Source organism: Meriones unguiculatus, chromosome 3, assembly GCF_030254825.1.
Source record: "Meriones unguiculatus strain TT.TT164.6M chromosome 3, Bangor_MerUng_6.1, whole genome shotgun sequence".
Taxonomy (NCBI): domain Eukaryota; kingdom Metazoa; phylum Chordata; class Mammalia; order Rodentia; family Muridae; genus Meriones; species Meriones unguiculatus.
Window position 1 is genome coordinate 77553646 of NC_083351.1, and position 18936 is coordinate 77572581.

Sequence of the window (18936 nt, forward strand, 5' to 3'; positions counted from 1 at the left end):
GTTATAAATGAAAGAAAAGAAATAGTCTGCAGTATCATGTGAGCCCCGAGTGGCCCTGAGGGTGGGAGTCCTTCCCCACAAACACTGGAGAGTCCCCTGACTGCAGGAAGTGACCATTGTTCATAGGCCCAGCTGCTGCTGCTGAGTCTTCCTCTGGACACCACAGGATGCAGGAAACTGACTCACAAATCCAGTCTACCCATCTGTGAACTGGGTGCCAGCTGCAGCCTTTGCTGCACAGTAGAGAGGCTCTAGGCTCCTTTGCTTTCAGCACTAGTTGAATTGTTCCTTCACTATTCTGCACCACCAACAGAAGCTGGCCAATAAGTTACCTATCCCAACAAGAAAAGAGAAATGAGGTCCCTGGCTGGAAGAAGCTAAGACACAGAGCCTGGATGCGAAATGATAAGCTGGGATGTAAACCGTGGTGCATTCTGTGTACCTATGTAGCAGCTACACCAAGCTCAAAAAACACACTGAGCTCTTCCGTGTCATCCAGTAACCCCTACTTGGTGAGCTGGGGTCATTCTCTGTCCCTCCTATCTCGAGTGGTCATCCACGTGATGTATGAATTGCAAAGGAACTCCTAAAATGTTCTTGCAAGTGAGATTCAACTTTCTAAAACTATGTTTATTTATTTTTACTTTATTTGCATGTTATGCCTGTCTACTATGTATGGTCAGTGGCCACAGAGGCTGGGGGAGGGCGCTGGATCCAGTGGAACTGGAGTTACAGCATGCTGCTAGAGATCACATGGCTGCTGGGAACCAAATCCAGGTCCTCGGAAAGAGCAGCCAGTGCTGTTAATAACTGAACCATCTCTCTAACCCCAAATTCAACTTTTTAAATGGCACATAGGAATTCCTACCTCCGAGAGTTAAGGCTTTTGAACATGAGCTCATACAAATGGTAGGGGGAAGGAGGGCTATGTATTTCAATGTTCTTTATGAGTATGTCCAGATACCTTTATTTTAAACTCTTTTTCTGTTAGACATGACTTTATATACAGGAACACATACTGGACTGGAAAACGAAAGCCTGATTCCAATTAACAGCCTCATTACTAAACAGTTAGTCTCTACAGCAGTCTACTGCCTATAATGTGAAAATTACATGGAGTGTACTAACATGCACAGAGATTCTACCTGCTCAGTTAAATGTCTGGTATGCTAAATAGGCATATGCTGTTAGGTAAACCAAGTGTGCAAGAAAGAACCAAGTCTGACTTTTCATGCTTTAGTGGAATAAATGAATAGAATGGGAACAAGAATTATACTTCAGTGGTAGAGCGCTTGGCTAACATCCCCCTAGTGTGGATCCCCAACACTGCAAAGGCTGAGCAAAGGGCAGGAAGAGGGAGATAACTAGAATAAATAATTAGGACTCAGTTCTATAAGTAAAGCAAAGCAACAGAAGCACAAACAAATACTGACCAATGACAGGTTCTTGCTTGTTAACATCTAATTAAGTTGTTCTGGTTAGCTACTCACAATAAAGCATGTAAAAGGGAGAGTTCAATTCACAGAATGGTTTTATACTTTACATTTACAAAGCACTAGAATCTATCTCCAATATCACATAGACTGGGCATGGTGGAGCCAACAAGAGGGCCAGAAATTCAAAGTCATCCTTAGCTACACAGTCAATCTGAAGCCAGCCCAGGATACACAAAATACTGACTCAAAAAAAAAAAAAAAAAAAGTAGAATTTTGTGAAGTAGTTAATAGTGCCCACTCAAAATTCTCCTCTCTCTTCACAATGGGATGTCACTCTTATGATGTAACCTCACTTTGAACAAGGTCTTTACAGATGTAACTAAGATCAGCATCAAGATGAGGTGATATGGATTAGGTGGTTGGCCCCTGTATCCAGTGAGAGGATCCTAGTCAGACAGAAAAAGACACACAGACATGGAGGAGGGCTTGGAAGATGGGACAGACACATGACACTCTTACCGCCACGAACACACACAGTCACCTTAGTCTGGAGGAGCAAGCAAAGAGCACCTCCTATAGCCTTCAGAAACAATGCAGCCCACTCCCCCTGATTTCACCCTATGTCCTCCTGAACTGTGGCACAGCTAATTCTTGTCATCATAAGCTACTGCTTTTGTGGTAATTTAATAAGAAGCCTTACATTTAGCAAGGCAAAAATCATGGAGAAAGGGACATGATTTTTCTTTTTTAAGTTCTCGTCAATGTATGATTACACAGAGGCTTAAAATATCTTTATTCCATGCCCCTTTATTTCTGGGGCTACATTTTTTACTTGAATTAAAAGGGAAGGGAGGCTTCCTAGAATATAACACTCCCAAACAGCACAATTACCATCTTTTATTAAATTAGTGAAACTACAGATATCACCATCTGCGAAGCTCACAGTATTAATATCAAGTCATGACTGGGCTTGTGTCAATTCCAAGTAGATTAACATATTTAAGAATCTCTTATTTCCAAGTCGAGCATAGTAGTGTACACCTTAAATCCAAGAGGTAGGCAGATCAAGACCAGCTTGGTCTACAGAATGAGTTCCAGGGCTACACATAGAAACCTTGTCTTAGAAAGAAAGAAAAGAAAGGAAAGGAAAGAAAAAAAAAGTCATGAAAAAAAAAAGATCTTTATTGCCGACTAGCCAATTGTGAACAAGGCTAAGAATAAAACATGAGAAAACACAGTGTTCAAATTTTTTTTTAAAAAATTAAGGACTATGTATTAAAATTATACTGTCTGCCACTGCTGATCACTGCTACGAAGGTGAAAAACAGCTGAACCATACAGACTCCTGTACAGAGAAGCAGGCAGTGATGATGCACAGGACAGAATTCACAGCCCTTTGGACAAAACAAAGATCTTCCCTTTCAACACTGAAGTCAGGGCAGCAACCGCTTTACTCCCTTGTGGGATTACAATACCAAGCATCATGTTTAAGCTTAACATCATCTCTAGAAGATGTAGCCAGCCATACACCCAGCCAAAACCCTCTCAGAGTTTTCTTTTTTCCCTAGGCACTCCAGTGAGAGTTTGCCTGTATAAAAGAATTTTGATTTCAACATGCTGATAAATTAGGAATGAATTTACAGAACACATAGAATTAATGAGTCCAGCAGTAGTGGCTCAACACCTTTAATCCCAGCACTCGGGAGACAGAAGTGAGTTCGAGGCTAGCCTGGTCTACAGAGTGAGTTGCAGGACAGCCAGGACTATACAGTGAAACCCTATCTTGAAAAACAAAGCAAACAAACAAAAAAGAATTAATGAGCCAAGATTGACTCAAAACTCTATTTCATTCCCAGGGGAAAAAAAATGATAAAATTATGGAAGAAAAATAGGGAAAGTATACCCTAAGAATTTTGGCTCTTCCTCTTACCAAAAATACCAAAGGGGCCTAATTTGCCTAGCTAAATCCTGGAAACTACCTAAAAAGCCAGATGCCAGCTTGCACCTGCAATCCCAGAACTTCTAGAGTAAAACTGGACGCAGAGATTGGAGAACCAGCGTGGAGCTCCTATGCATAGTAGGGAAAAAAAAGGCCTTTCCTCAAAATCAAGGCAGAAGATGATATGCTTGTTGCAAAGCATGAGGACTAAGTTCAAGCACCCCCATCACTGTACATCTGATTTCATCAGTGCTCAGACTCTGTCAAAGAACTTAGTCAGGCCTTGTCTATCATTTGTTATACCACAGACACCAGAGAAAGAAGACTTAGAGTCAGAGTATTATAACTTTAGAGCGGTTAATTTTACCTTTTCATTCATCCATCCATCCATCTATCTATCCATTCCTGCTGGGAATTAAACCTAGGTTCCTTTAAATATTATCCAGACTCTATCACAAAAGTGCTAGGAAATGAACCTAGGTCCTCATGGTAGTTTAAACTAGTCTATCATTATGACCATCTCAATCTGGCCACCTCTGTAGTTAAGGCAATCTAGAACAATCTTTTTGTCCTGAAAGCCTCCTGCACCTAACATGATCTAAGCCTGGGTCCCCAGACAAGGAGCCTTGAAAGACACTTTGAGACAAACATGTTTGAGACTGAAATGCACGTGGAGGGGGATAACCCTGCTTCCAGGTCCAGCTTCTCAGTGAACTCAAGCAGCACATGAAATTTGCCAACATAATGTACATTATAGTGATTAAAAAAAGAAAAAAATTAATGCAGAAAATTAATACCAACTTGCAGGGTCTTTATTATGACAATATACCTGACTGTGGAGTTCAGGCCTTTAGAACTGCTCTGTGGAAGCAATTTGGAAAAATTTGAAGATGGAGAATACCTAGAATGCCCACATAAAAATACAAGCATCACCATATTCTTATATGGGAATAAGAACTCCACTGGGAATTGCACTAAAAGCCATGCATGTCACATTCTGACAAAGAAGTCAGCCATTTTTTTTTCCTGTATGTTGAAATATTTATATTAACATCAGGCTAAATTTAAATTGATGGACTACTTAATCTGATGGAGGAAATCCCAAGGCAGGACAACATTCAAGCTGTGGCATGAGTACTGCTGGCTACTTTTAGCCAAAATTACAGTGAAAATATGAACAAAAAACAGAAAGATTTGCAATGTTTGGAATTGCGCCAGCAAAGGAGCATGTTAAAGTGGCAGATCAGGAGGGCACTGGTGCTGAAGAGCCCTACGCTTATAAAAGGAAGCCAAGTGTTCTGCCATGGTCAGGACAGGAAAGATGCCTGAGGAACCCTGGGATTCAGCAAAGGCCCACCCAGTGCAGGCTCAAGACTAGTCAGGAAAGACCTTTAAAAAAACATTGCTTCACCTTGTAAAAGCTGTGAGAGTGAAGGCAGAGCTGCAAGAGAGACTCTGGGAAGGTAAAGAGGACATAGGCAGACATGGTCCAGGAAGGAAGTCGTGTGGGCTGCAGGCAGCAAGGACGCGGTAACTCCCACCAGGCCTGGCTTCCAGGCCTGGAGCCGTAGGACCTAACATTAACCCTGATGGGTTTTGCGCTTGCTTAGTTCTATGCCCCATTCGCTGAGCTTGAAATGGGAATGCCTGGTCTAGGACACTGTATGTGCAACGCATGCAACTAAAACAAACGAACAAAACACAAGTTCATTGCCTGACTCTCAGAAGGGATTTTAGGATTCAACTTTTGAATAATGTTGGGAGTGTTGAGAGTTTGGCAGGACTTACAGTTTAGTAAACTGCATTTTGCATTAAGAAATGGGCATAAGGCCAGGGACAGGATTTGTTATGGCTTGGATACAGTAACCCCCAGCAAAAGGCTAGTGTGTTAAATGCCCGTTTCCCAGCTGGTGGATCTACTGAACGGCGATTAGATCATGAGAACACTAGTTCATCAAAGGATAGAGCCAGTGATGAGCTCATAGCTGAATGCACTCTGGGGAGGGAGGACTAGTTGGAGGAAACAAGTCACTGGAGAAGTATGAAACGCACATCCTCCCGCTGTGCCACGCCTCCCTGTACCACACTCCTGGCTGCCATGAGGTGAGCACCTTTCCTTTGACGCCCTTCTGCTACAGTTCTGCCTGGCCACAAGCCAAAAAACCCTGGAACCCGCTGATAACTTCTGTAATCGTGCCACAAAATAAATTCTTTCTTAAAGACAAAACCTAGATGAGTGCCTTTGGCTATTTTGATTCAAGCTAGACACGCCTTGGTATCTGTCTAGTCATTTTGCTTTCATTTCTTAATAAATATGATTTCAATTACTTTTATCCCTACTACATCTTTCTAAAAGGTTTATTTATTCATTTATTTATTTATTCAATTTATCCCTTGGGGAGAAAATTATTTATCCAGTTATATAACATGCATACATATAGATAGATAGATAGATAGATAGATAGATAGATAGATAGATAGATAGATACACCACAGTCACACATATACATTCATACACACACAAAGGACCTATCACATATTCCTCATGTAGCACTACAAGTTCCTCTAGGATTAGACTCAATTCATTCTGCAAAGTCTTTTGGACACATCTATCCTTAAGTGGCTTGCACGATGGTCCACACAGTCTCCTACCCTGGCTATTTTCAATGAGTCTGTCACTTGCTTTGTCTGGAAAGCAGCCCCACCCCCACTCTGTTTTATCTCTTCACTAAAGCTTTTATTTTACCAGCTCCCTCTCCAGAAAGAACTAATCAACATGACACTACTACACATGAGCCACACTGTCACACCATTACCCCTAAATTTGTTTGAAAAATAAATATACTCTCAAATAAAAATACCCTCTTGAGGACACAGTTGATGATTGTTAATAATTTGATTTAATGATAGAATTCTTAGAAACCATTAATTCTTTGGCCTCATTTGCAAACACAGATATAGGTTCTCTCTCACCACAGCATGTTTGGAAAGCAGTTTTCTGCATTGATTAAATATTTGAAGGCTGACAAAAGTGGGAAAGGAAGAAAAGAATTTTTCTGGGAGTACGTATTGTAAGAATATTAAGGCTGGTGTGTCCATCTGAAGGGAGGATAACAAAAGATGTCACTCATAATGACCTCAAATCCACTTCTTAGGAAAGTTACAGGAAAATATGTAACAGGGGAGGAAAATAAAACTGCTGGAGTGTACTTTTCTCTCTCTCAAAGCTCTGCCCTTGTCGCTATGTCTATGATACTCTGATCATATTGTGAAGGGTCACACACAGAGAGAGCACACACAGCATCCTATACTCTCAAGTTCTGTATTTCATCAATTCAATCCTTGGGAGACTGGCTTCCAAAGTACATACATCAATCACAGTTTCTACCCCACCCTCAGAAAAATGAAGCCCAAAAGTTAAACTACTGAGATCATATGCATCACGTCTTCTCTAAGGACCTTAATCTAAGAAGCTAACGCTAAATTTCCAATGGCTGAAACAGAGCCTACTCTTCCACCAGAGAAATGACCAACCTAAATTGTTCTTAGAAACCAACCTAAGTCAGTATTACTCAAGTTCATGTAGCAGCCAACCATGAGAGCTCCACATTCGGCCACAATGTATGTATTAGAAAAAAAGGTTCAAAACCAGAGAGTATCCAGTTATCACTTCTTACAATCAAGCAGAAAGATTTAAAAATAAATACTAAGATATTGGTTAGCAGGGTATAATAAACTAAATTAAATGTCCAGAGTCCTGATGACTTTTGTCTAGAGAACTAAGCATAATGTTCTAATACTTGAGTTTCTTAAGACTTAGAAATTAACAATCTTTTTTTTTTTTTTTTTAAGAAACACAAACCAATTATGTATTTGGAAAACTAAAAGCTCTATACAGAACTGCAGAATTCCAGCTGGACTTGGTAGCTCACTGCTGTAATCCCAACAGTCAGGAGACAGAGGCAAGAATACTGTGGAAAGGGAGACCCACCCTCAAAAACAAGCAACAAACAAAAAAACCTATAGAATTTCTATTAAAGGGTAGCCCTATTTCTGAAGTCCCCACATTTACCAACTTTTAATCCAGTTTAACCAGTGACAACACTTAGAGGAAGAAACTAATCATTTCCCTTCCAGCTTCCAAGTCTCCTAAGGGGTTAGGCAGTTTCAAATGGTAAAGTTATTTCAGGCCCCAGAGGATTTGGTAACAATAATGGTTTGAGGAAACTACCACAGTTGGCCTCCTTGAGTCTTTTCTCTGTCCTTAGGAGTTTAAAAATAGGCACAAAAACGATTCCTCAAATTGGTAGGGCAATTTCAGGGGTGGAGTACATGCCGCAGCCGATGATGGCCACAGAGTCCCCAGGTCTGCAAAACATAGAACATCCCACAACACAACCGTCCTCTGATCAGGCGGGACATGGCCAGCCTTTTCATTTTTCATCTCTGCTGTTTCCTCTCTCTCTGGCTTAACTTCAATACAGTTAAATTCCAACCCAAGTGACTTACAATTCTGTTATGGGTAAAAGGCTGAGATTTTCTTGTGCTCTATTTTTATTCTGTGTATCTACTAATTTCACTATTAACTATAATAAATCTACACCCAGTCAAGAGGGAAAAAGGTATCCATCAAACACAGAATGCCAATGCCATGTTGGAAGTTGAAAAATGTGTTTGCTTCTTTGGAGCCAGGTGTGACTCTGACAGCTCTACTGAAGTCACTTAACTGTCGCCCGGGACTTCAGTTTAAACAAAAGAAAGGCTGCAGCTTGGAGTGAATGGATTTTCTCTCCCTACCCTCTTCTTTTTTTGCAACAGAAAGAATGCATTTTGTCTTTGAGTGAAATCAATTTGACACTGAGAGGCTGCTTTCAAGGCTAAGGCTTCTCCCCCTCTGCCTTTGCAATGCTAAGTTGCTTGTCCCTGGCACATCTGCTTAGAAAACCTTCTGGTGACACAGAGTAAACTCAAACTTCCAAAGCCTGCCCTGGGAGGTCAGCAGAGGAATCTATCATTTGACCTCCACAGCAGTCAGGAACATTAAAACTAAAGAACTAATAGAAGAGAACACACTCTCAACACCATTTAAAAGGGAAGAAAGAATGTAAGGGCAGAACCCCCAGCTAGTCACAGGTCTTCCATCTGACTCACCTGTCTGCTCCTTAATACTTCTGTCAGACAAGGAATACCACAGAGGGCTTTAAGAGTCTAAGTCCCTCAGCCTTCTGGACTCTGATATGAGCAATTTAGTTTTTTATACACAAATATCTACTAAAGCACTCAAATGGAGCAGAGAAAAGGAAATATATGATTATTGCTACAATAACTTCACAAATTACTTAAGTTGGTTTCTCTAATTAGAAAACAGAATTCTTTGAATTTTCATTTCATGGGAAAAGAGACTTTAAACATGCCATTCCCTTTTTTATTTCTTATGTACTTTTTATTCGTAATCATAAACTTAACTTTGCAATCCAGCTAGACTTGGAGAGGAAAGAGGAAAATATAGAACCCAAAGAACTTCAGTGAGAGCAGATATTACAGGGTACTGCAAGCAGATGGGGTGGGGGTGCCCTCTTGAGCTACAGAAGAAATGGTGTGATGGGTAAGATGCCCACAAGCCAAAAGAATTAGAGTTGTCCACAGTCGAAAATGGTGATCTTCTTGCTGGTCCTATTAGTCCTGGACCCAAATGCTTCGTGGCTTTCACAATGCTCATGCCTTCTTTCACCTTCCGAAAACCACATGCTTGCCATCCAACTACTCAGTCTGGGCCGTGCAGATGGAAAAAACAAAAACAAAAACAAAAACAAAAAACAACTGAAACAAGCCAGGCATGTTGGTGCACATCGGTAATCCCAGAGGGGAGGCAGAGGCAGGCAGATCTCTATGAGTTCGAGGCCAGCCTGGACTGCAAAGCCAGTCCAGGACAGCCAAGGCTACACAGAGAAAGCTTGTCTCAAAAAACAAGCAATAACAACAACAACAAAAAGGGAACCATTTGTGTTTGGTACAGCATTTGCCATGGGCAAGATGCCAGGACCTGTATGCTTCAAGATGAAATTCTCATTCTCAATTTCTCTCCACAGATGGGCCATTACGGTGTGTGAAGTCACCACCCTGACACATGAATCCTGGAATAATTCTGGGAAGGTAGGATCCCTTATAACCAAATCCTTTCTCTCCTGTGCTCAGAATACAAAAGTTCTCTGCTGTTTTGGAAATTTGTCTGCAAACAGCTCAAAGGAGACATGACTTAAGGGCTAGACATTGACGGAGATGTCGAAGAACACAGAGGGGTTGACCATGGCTGCAGCAAGGAGAGACAGGGAAGAGAAGTCTGCAAAACCACAGGGCATTCTCTTTAAGAATTCTAACATAACCAAGAATTCTAACATAACCAAGAGAGTAAATATGTTGGGAATGAGAGACTTTGCTATCAGGAGTGAGCCTCCTGGACGAATTCTCCAGTATTAAAAACAAAAACAAAAAACAAAACAAAACAAAAAAAACAAACACTTTTTTTCCTCAGAGCCTCAAATTCTTCTGTCACAAAAATTTTAGGTTCTGTTGTCCATGAATTTAAACTGCATAAACATTTGAATCTTTCCTATAATAAACAAAAGTACAAACTTATCTTGTATTTAAACATTTTTTGGTAAGTCTCATATGTACATATTGAACTACTTACTGAACAGCTACAATGGATCCAAGATTGGGCTTATATCATTTCAAGAGATTATCAAAAGCTCATGTGAGTTTTGCATATTGGGATTAGTAGCAGTTCACAAAAGAAAAAATAACGAAAATCAACTTTCTTACCTATAATTCCCATTTTTTATTAACAAGGGTCAACTGTTATTTGAAGTTAGGAATCAAAAACATTCATTGGCTAACAGGAACTCAATGACTGGCTCTTTGGTCTCCCCACCCCCGAAGGGAGGAGCAGTCCTGTCAGGCCACAGAGGAGGGCTTTGCAGCCAGTCCTGAAGATACCTGATAAAACAGGATCAGATGAATGGGGAGGAGGTCCCCCCTATCAGTGGACTTGGAAAGGGGCACGGTGGAGATGAGGGAAGGAGGGAGGGACTGGGAGGGAATGAGGGATCGGAACACGGCTGGGATACAGAGTTAATAAAATGTAACTGATAAAAAAAAATTAAAAAAAAAAAACATTCATTGGCTATGTGGCTGTCAATAACAGAATGTTATCTTTCTTCACCATTTCTCCACATTTTAAAATCCCAGCACTTGAGAAGTGGAAGTAGGATGATCACAGTTTAAATAATATACCATTGACTACATACTGAGTCCTGGCCTCAAAAGCAAAGGAAAGGAGTGAAGGGAGAAAGAAGGGGAAGGAAATCTGGGGGGAAGAAATTGCAAATAAATGAATATACTTGACTCAATACCAGCTGGAGAAGAGAGAAGGAAAACTCAGTGTTGTTAGGGAACGTGGTTAATGGTGAGGCCAAAGCTTAAGAAGTTAAACTTTCTTACTAAGTAAATTATGCTGTGCAGGGTGATCCAATCTAACACAGAGGGATTACCTACATATTTAAACTTCAACCTTTACAAAAAAGAACCACATAAAGTAATAGGATTGTACAGTCATGCAAACATGTATTAATTCAAAAGTCCTGGCAAGGACAAGCCAGCAGCAGATGAGTATGTAAAAGACAACTGTGTAATACAGGAACACTTGCTTAAGAGGGGATCACTTTTCTAGAAAACTCACCTGAAAATGAGATCAAGAGGTCAGAATAACATTGGCTTCTGACTAGGAAACTCAGGGTGTGGTGTAGGAACTTATTAGTCTCTAGATCAATACAGTTGGGACAAAACGGACTGCCCAGATCATCCCCACAAGATCACAAATTAGAAACACTAACGCACACAGCATAGTGGCCCAAATACAAAACTGAAAACAGCCTAACAGTGGAATAGAAGTGCAAAGTAGTCAGTATACTAAAGGACATAACAATGGAGATTTATTTCCTGCCAAAATAAAGATGTTCTCAAACTCTGGTGCCCGTCAGGACTATGCCAGATGACTACTGATGATCGCTACTGACAGACACACCAAAGAGTCCAAAAAAAAAAAAATTGCACCCCTGTACTGTGCAGAATTGTTGCAGTGCCATAGGAAGAAGGGAGAATTAAACCACAAAAAGTGGCTTCAAATACCCTCTATACCATTTCTCTCCTGCTGACTAAAAACCAGTCATTTAATTGTCCGGGACCTGCCTTCTCACCACAGAAGGGAGTAATGCCCATCTTACAGAACTGTCATCACAGTAAAATTATTCCAGGATTCTGTGGGTACTGTGTAAACTCTGATCTGCAAACAGGCTCTAGACACAGTACAATACAGAACAATGTTAAGAACATAACATTTCAAATCATTTTAGCTTTCTACAGGTAAATTTCCTTTATTCCTGATTTAAAATAATGCTCACAGAAATCCCAACTAAAAAATAAAATAAAAAGCACTTTCCCTCTGATGTAGGCTAGCACAGTGTCCACAATGGATTATCTCTGACCAACTGCCAGCTTACTACAGTACTTGTTACTAAGAAAATGCTGCTTCTCTTGTAGTTAAAAAAGGGTTTTCTCTACAGATGAGCTAGAGTCTAACAATTCACAGGTAAATTTAAGTGCTAGGAAGACAGCTCAGTGAATAAAGTGCCTATCATACAGGCATGGTGACCTGTGTTTTATCCCCAGCACACATGTAAAAAGCTGGACATGGCAGCTCTGAATGGAGCAGGGTGCAGGGAATCTCTGGGGCTCAATGGCCAGCCATTCTGTCTTAATTGATGAGATCCAGATTTGGTAGGGTCCCTGTCTCAAAAAGCAAGGTGGAGAGCAACAGAGGAAGAAACTCAACACTGGCCCCTGGCTTCTGCATGCACACACATATGCACACATGAACACAAGTACCACACATACACACACAAGTAAATCCAAGTGAATAAAATTCTCTACTAATTTTCCCCTTCTGGGAGATGGACAATAAGCATAATGAATAAAGCAGACACTGGCCAGACATTACTATTCACAGACTTCCCCTAGGGAAGTCCAGCAGGTGCAAGGAATCAGCCAGAATGATTAGTGGCACTTCAGTGTCATATGATGTCACAGTGTCATATAATGTCGAGGCAGGCAACGAGGCTCACACTGGAAATTGCTCAGCCCTGCTGCCATTTTTGAAGAGCTACTTCTTCCACACTCCCTTGGCCCTGAGGGAGTAGAGGAAAACACAGAAGAGGAATTTCAGAAGCAGGGAAATGTTTCCGTATTCACTGTCACAAGTTGTTTTTCTGAGGTGCAGCCCTAATCCATGATGAATATCAGGGTACCTGAGGTCTTCAGACTTTTCTGTGACAACAAGCTGCCTGAAACCTTGTTGCTTCTACTTATCAGGAGGGAACTATCAGGTCCACACAGCAGACATTGCTGAAAGAAGTGACGCAGCTGAAAGTATCATTTTCCAGACCCAAGGTTTTGATCTAACAAGGTCACAACTAACTAGGTCAGTGATAGCATTTTAGTCTTAATAAGGGAGAATAAGTGAAAACTGGGGATAGCGCATGTAGACATGCAGGGTAGACAATTGGTTCCACAAAACCTTTGTGTATGCACTCAGGTCAACCACATGTGAACTAGGAAACACGGAGAACATTTAGTACCCTAGACACAGGCTAAACTTATTATCTCTGACATGAAGTTTTCTGAAGTAAATGGCGTAAACACTCCCTGGATACAGTAACTTAATAAACAACATGTCTCAGACAGTGGTATATAACCTAAGGACTATACAGGGCGAGACACCTCTTCACTCCAGCCTCACAATGAAAGTAGTACACAAAACAGACACACCATCTCAAAATCCACTTCTAAGCCAGACACAGAATTCTCAGATAAGGCAACATTCAGACAAGCACACTAAGGAACCTAATAAAGATAAAAAAAAAAAAAATCATTTCCACCATCGTTTTGTACTAGGAATGGAGTGTGTTGATTAAGCAGTAACATGTCTGTAAAGTAGAAACCAAATCTTTCTCCAGGAAATCAGAGCGCTCTCTGTACTTTCTTTTGCTGGGGGGAAAATTATGTACATAAGAAACCATCAGACAAGGTGATCACGGCAACCCAAGCAAGCGCCAGCCACAACCTGCCATGAAGATAAAACTTGCCAACTATACCTGTATGCTTTGTAAAAGAATCCCCAACTAATCAAGACTAACCCAATACTCACCTGTGTTCAGGAAGAATTCCAGCTTATCTCAAAATGTACCCCAGGAGCACTGGAAACCCAGTTTCTGCCGGAGCTGAAGTGTTTCTGGTTACAAAATGACATCGAACCTCAAGGGACAGAGGTGAGATACTGGACAAAAATCAAATAATACAGTTCACTGAAATCTCAGCTGCTTGTGGTTGTTACTTTAAGCTATCCATAAGGAAGGACAAACAGACATGGAACTACACCTGCTGGCTTCCTTGTAGAACCAGAATTCTTTAACCAATGACCAGATGAACTATTATCCTTGCTGCACATTCTTTTCAACCACATTGAGAAATATCAAGTTGTGTCTTAAAACACACAACTAGTCATCCTGGAAGCATATTCAGAAATCTGACCTAGTCATCAAAGATGGACATTCCTTTACAGGAGAAAAAAAATCAGCAAAGTGGAGACAACACAGAAGTGGACTCATGACCTCTGCTCTCTTATATCCTATTTCTTTTACTTTATTCTTGCCCCATTATCTGTCACTCATTATGGCTCTCAGTGTGGTCTTTTTCAAAACTAAGAATACAGTAAAATAGCAAGGTTAAGTCCCACCCTACTGAGTGTCCAGTATAGGAAAAGTCCAAGAGATGTACCAGGTACCCTCCCAATTTAAGCCATTCTTATACTGGACCTGGGATAAGCTTGCTTCTGAGTGTGGCATTCTCAAAAGGCTATATCTATACTATATCTAATAAGCAACAAAAGCATTTAAAACACAAGTCCCGCCTATGTGCCGTCATGGAAGATGGGAGATGTTTGCAGGAATTTAAGGAATTATTCTGGTCAGTGGTGGGGCTGTCATAAGAAGTGCCAACTGGAAAACCAAATTAAACTCCTTCTGGGAAGAAGCCTTCAACTGGATCTCGCTGCTTACCTGGATGAACACTTACCACCTATCAGTCATTCAAAGTGTTATAATGCAGCAAGAGCAATGGGTTTTAGCAAGATCCAAATAATAGTTGGTTTATTATCCATCATAACAAGTCAGTCATCAAATAGCCATGAAATGACCAGGACTGTGCTGACAATGCTGAACATGATAGCAGAGAGAAGTGTGGTGTGGAGTGTTTGATCAGAGACATCACCATAACCAGTAACAGGTTCCTACAGCCTCACACCAGGCACATGCAGTGTGTGTGTGTGTGTGTGTGTGTGTGTGTGTGTGTGTGTGTGTGTGTGTGTGTATGCATATATATATGTAGTATGAGAGTTGATTAAAACATTTTCGAATCACACTTTAAGGCAATGATCACCACAAATTCCACCTTTAATGAGAGCCAAAATCTAAGGTAACAACCATCTGCCTTTCATACAGCTAAAACAAATTTAACAGTGTTTTTAAAAACTCAATTGTCATTAGCCCAGGGACATGTCACTATAATCCCATAAGGTCCCCTAATAAAGACAGCCAAGCTGGGAAATCTGTAGCTCCATGCCTGCTTTCTTTGTGTGACTATATAATAATTTCGACCAGTATGTGTATCTTCTCATAACTACAGTCCCTATGGATAGTTCCATTCTAATCCTTCATGCTTTGTTCCATTTAGCCTGCCATGGGGCCATGGTCTACTGACTCATGTTCCCACAACACCTGTGCATTGACTTACAAAGTATATGACACAGGGTAAGACACAAATGAGACTTCAAAGAGCTGCAAATCTAGGAGAGAGAGAAAGTACAACCCACTGAAAATTACTGAGTCCATGACCCCCAAATGTCCAAAGTATCACTGATGCCACTTTTCTGTCTGAAAAATTATATGTGGGTCCCTTTCTTGTTACAGAGAAGTTTCCTGGCCAGTTCCATTCTAATGATCTGTCTGTTTCCTGATTATCAATCAAGTCAATTGTTACTTTTATTGACCACTTATGATACCTACATAATATTTACTGACTAAGTGAAGCTGCGTTGGAATTGGCCTGGCCTTCACACTAGGGAAAGCAAGGGAAAATGGTTAAGAGAAGACCATCATAACACATCAGCCACCCTCTCCGTACCAGGCGGCCATTACTCCTCTCATACGGTATCTCAACTTTACGCATCCGTCAAAATAATCAAATGTTCCTACACTGTGCTCAGTGAACGCACAGCCTGAGAACAAATAGCAGGCGGCCACCAACATTAATGTTCCCACAAAGTAAATCTTGTCTTCTGCTACACTCTGAGTTCAGACACTAGGCTAAGACCTACATCTCACCTGCTGTTTCTTTAACCAGATTCATGAGCAAGCATGTGGTGCCCAGCCTGTGAAAACAGCACCATCAAAGAGTCTAAATAGTTATGTTCCCCCATTCAGCTGTATTTTACTAAGCACCCAGCCTTGGCAGGAGGAGGGATAAGCTTCTATCCTAAAAGACAAGTCAAGTTCAAGACTCAGACTAAAGTAAGCAAGTAAGTATATACCATTGTAAGATAAAGGCAATTACAGGGGATGAAGAAGGCAGAAAAATAACAGAGAAGGAAGTAATCAGCTTTGCCTCGAGGGGTTTAGGAACTACCAAACTACCCAGTTTGGAAGGTTATTTAGGAAGTCAACAGGCACAGGAGGGGCCTGCAGCATTCTGGGAACAGGAAGAGGAAGGAATGCAATACAACACCTAGATTTGTGAAAGAGCTGTAAGTTCATCCACCCACCCACCCCCCATTACAATGTAAGAGTTGGGGTGCAGACAGGCCAGAGAGCATAAACTCTGTGCTATGTGAAGTAATGGGGCCTTTGTTTTGTAGACAGTGGTGAGCCCCAAAGACAAACCTCAGTAATTATGCATTTTAGAAAAAAACACTGTGTGGGGCTCTGCTGGATAAGGTTGAAGCTGGTTGTCTGTGGACAGCCAATCATTTGCACTCGGTCCATGATGATAGACTCCCTTTTCTCAGAGGGGTTTTAAAGGTCTTCCTGATCTGGGTGAACTCAGGTCTTCACATAGCCCTCAGGGCAGATTTACAGGCCAGACCCTTCCTTGATAAGGAAACTGCTCTAGCAAGCATCCAGGAATTCCTGGAAACGCCCTACCCTGCTAAGGATCTTAGTCTAGTAGTGTTGTCAATTGTTCTTGGAGATTAACCCCTCACTCCCCACACCTGCCATAAGATAATTAAATACAGTATTTTCCTTCTTGTGATAGGACCATTAAGTATCCCTGACCCACTGACCCCAGCGAATCAAACACATTCACCCTCGAAATCCCTCCCTCTGCCCAGGGTTTATATTGTCCTTGATTTCACACGAATAAAGGTACACACTTTCTCACTTCAAGACCATCTGAGATTATCTTCTGCCAGGCCTTGTTTCAATAGGCCTGCCCTCTGGCCTTGTCAGGCCTGGGCCTCACCAGGCCTATGTCTTGGCTGCAAGATGACCAGGCATGGGCTTTGGACTGTACCTCTGCCATGCTTAGCACAGTAGCTTAACCAAGAGCTGTAACACTTTGGTATCACCATAGGCTTTGGAACACCTGAGCTTCCATTGCTACCAGTGACCTCGCACTAGAAGAGCTAAACTGGAACACTCTATAGAAAATCTTCTCCACACGCCAGTTTAGCACACTCGGGCCTTACCCTACGGTGCTCTAGATGCCCCTGAGAGAAAAGGAACCCCTGGTATCCATCTGGAAGCTGAGCTCCAGGAACCCAGCAGAAATCCAGGCCCTGGCTGAACAGAGAACAGCAACTATGGAAGTAGTGTACACTCCAGGATGAAATAAAAAATGGAATGAGAATGGAGAGCGTGTGGAGAGAAGCTCAGAGAAGAGCTAAAGATGCAGCTATGTAAGGAGGAGCAGGTGACTGCAAGCACAGCAGACCCTTAGGAGGTAAAACTAGTATGACTACAGTAAGCTGAAGTGTTTGGTAGAAAATACAGTCATTTAAAAACAACAACAAACTCACCAGGCATGCTGGTGTGTACTATTACCTTAAATCAAGGTACTCAGGAGGCAAAAGCAGGCTGATCTTTGTACTCCAAGAGAATCTGGTCTACATACTGAGCTCTGAGTTTCAGAGCTACATAGTGAGACCCTGTTTCAAAAAATGAAAAGGAAACAAAAGAAGAACAACAACAAACTTTTAACTTGATAGAAAATATTATAATTTAAGAAAACCCTTCAAATTACAGAAACAATAATGAATACTTGTAAATGTATAGGAGGCTGAAAATTATTTTACAACTACTTGTAAAAACAAGAAAAGAAAAAAGCTGGGTTTGGTAGTGCATATCATTAATCCCAGCACTTGGGAGGCAGGTGAATCTCTATGAAGCCAAGGCCAGTTTGGTCTACAGAGCAAATTCCTACCCACCCAGGGCTACATGGTGGTAATCTGTCTCAAAAAAGATGAATAAATAAGTAGGAGGAGGAGTAAGGGGAGAAGAGGGAAGAAGGGGAGTAGAAGGAAAAAGAAGTAGTATTAGTTGTTATTGAAGTTGTTGTTTCAAAAATCTTTTATCATTTAGAAAAGACATTTCAACAACAGAAAAACGCAAAAATGACTTACTTCCAAACTGAAGCCCTGGCAGGAAGCCCCTTATTTTGACAGTAAGATGCTTCCAGTCATTAAAGAAGTGTCTAATTCTCAAACAAGTCCACAAACTCTTTAGAGTTAATAAAGGGAAGATGTTAGATCAAATATCATTCCAATAAAACATCCAAAATTTAATTTCTAAAAAAAAAAGGTCATTTTTTGCAATAAAACAAGGTACAAAGTCAACAAAGACTGCCAACCTCAAGGGAAAAAGAAATAATCCAAGGTCAATAAAGGGCAGTCTCAGCAGAACAGAGCACTTTCTGTCTCTTTCACAGAATGTGAACCTAAGTAGGAATTTAAGAAAGAAAACAAGTCATCATGCCCTGAGAACATTTGTCTAGTGCTTCTGTTAAGATAAAAATCTACTTAACCACTTTCCTGATAAATACAGTGACCCTTAGAGTAAATCTTGTTTAGTTTGAACCACAAACTTCAAATGTTCCCTTAACAGTATTTACCAATGCCTTTTAGGCTTCCTTAATGTCAGTGTTGTTCTTGAGTCTCATAATTTTAAAGGTGTTTTACTATGAATAATAATAGGACCCAGTATTAATGTGAAAGTAGACATTTGAACTTGCTGCACTGGATCTTGGCAAACCATTTTTACCTATCATAATATCTGCTTGTTAATAATCCAATTCTAGCTGGGCGCAGTGGCGCACGCCTGTAATCCTAGCACTTGGGAGGCAGAGGCAGGTGGATCTCTATGAGTTTAAGGCAAGCCTGGTCTACAAAGCAAGTCC

The 18936-nt window shown here is 41.0% G+C and overlaps 1 protein-coding gene across 4 annotated transcripts in view; it reads right to left on the reverse strand.

Annotated features, from left to right (window-relative positions):
• The window catches only part of Nhsl1 (NHS like 1), a 215289-nt gene that overhangs the window by 109428 nt on the left and 86925 nt on the right, over nucleotides 1-18936 (reverse strand). The gene's annotated exons all lie outside the window — the stretch shown is intronic.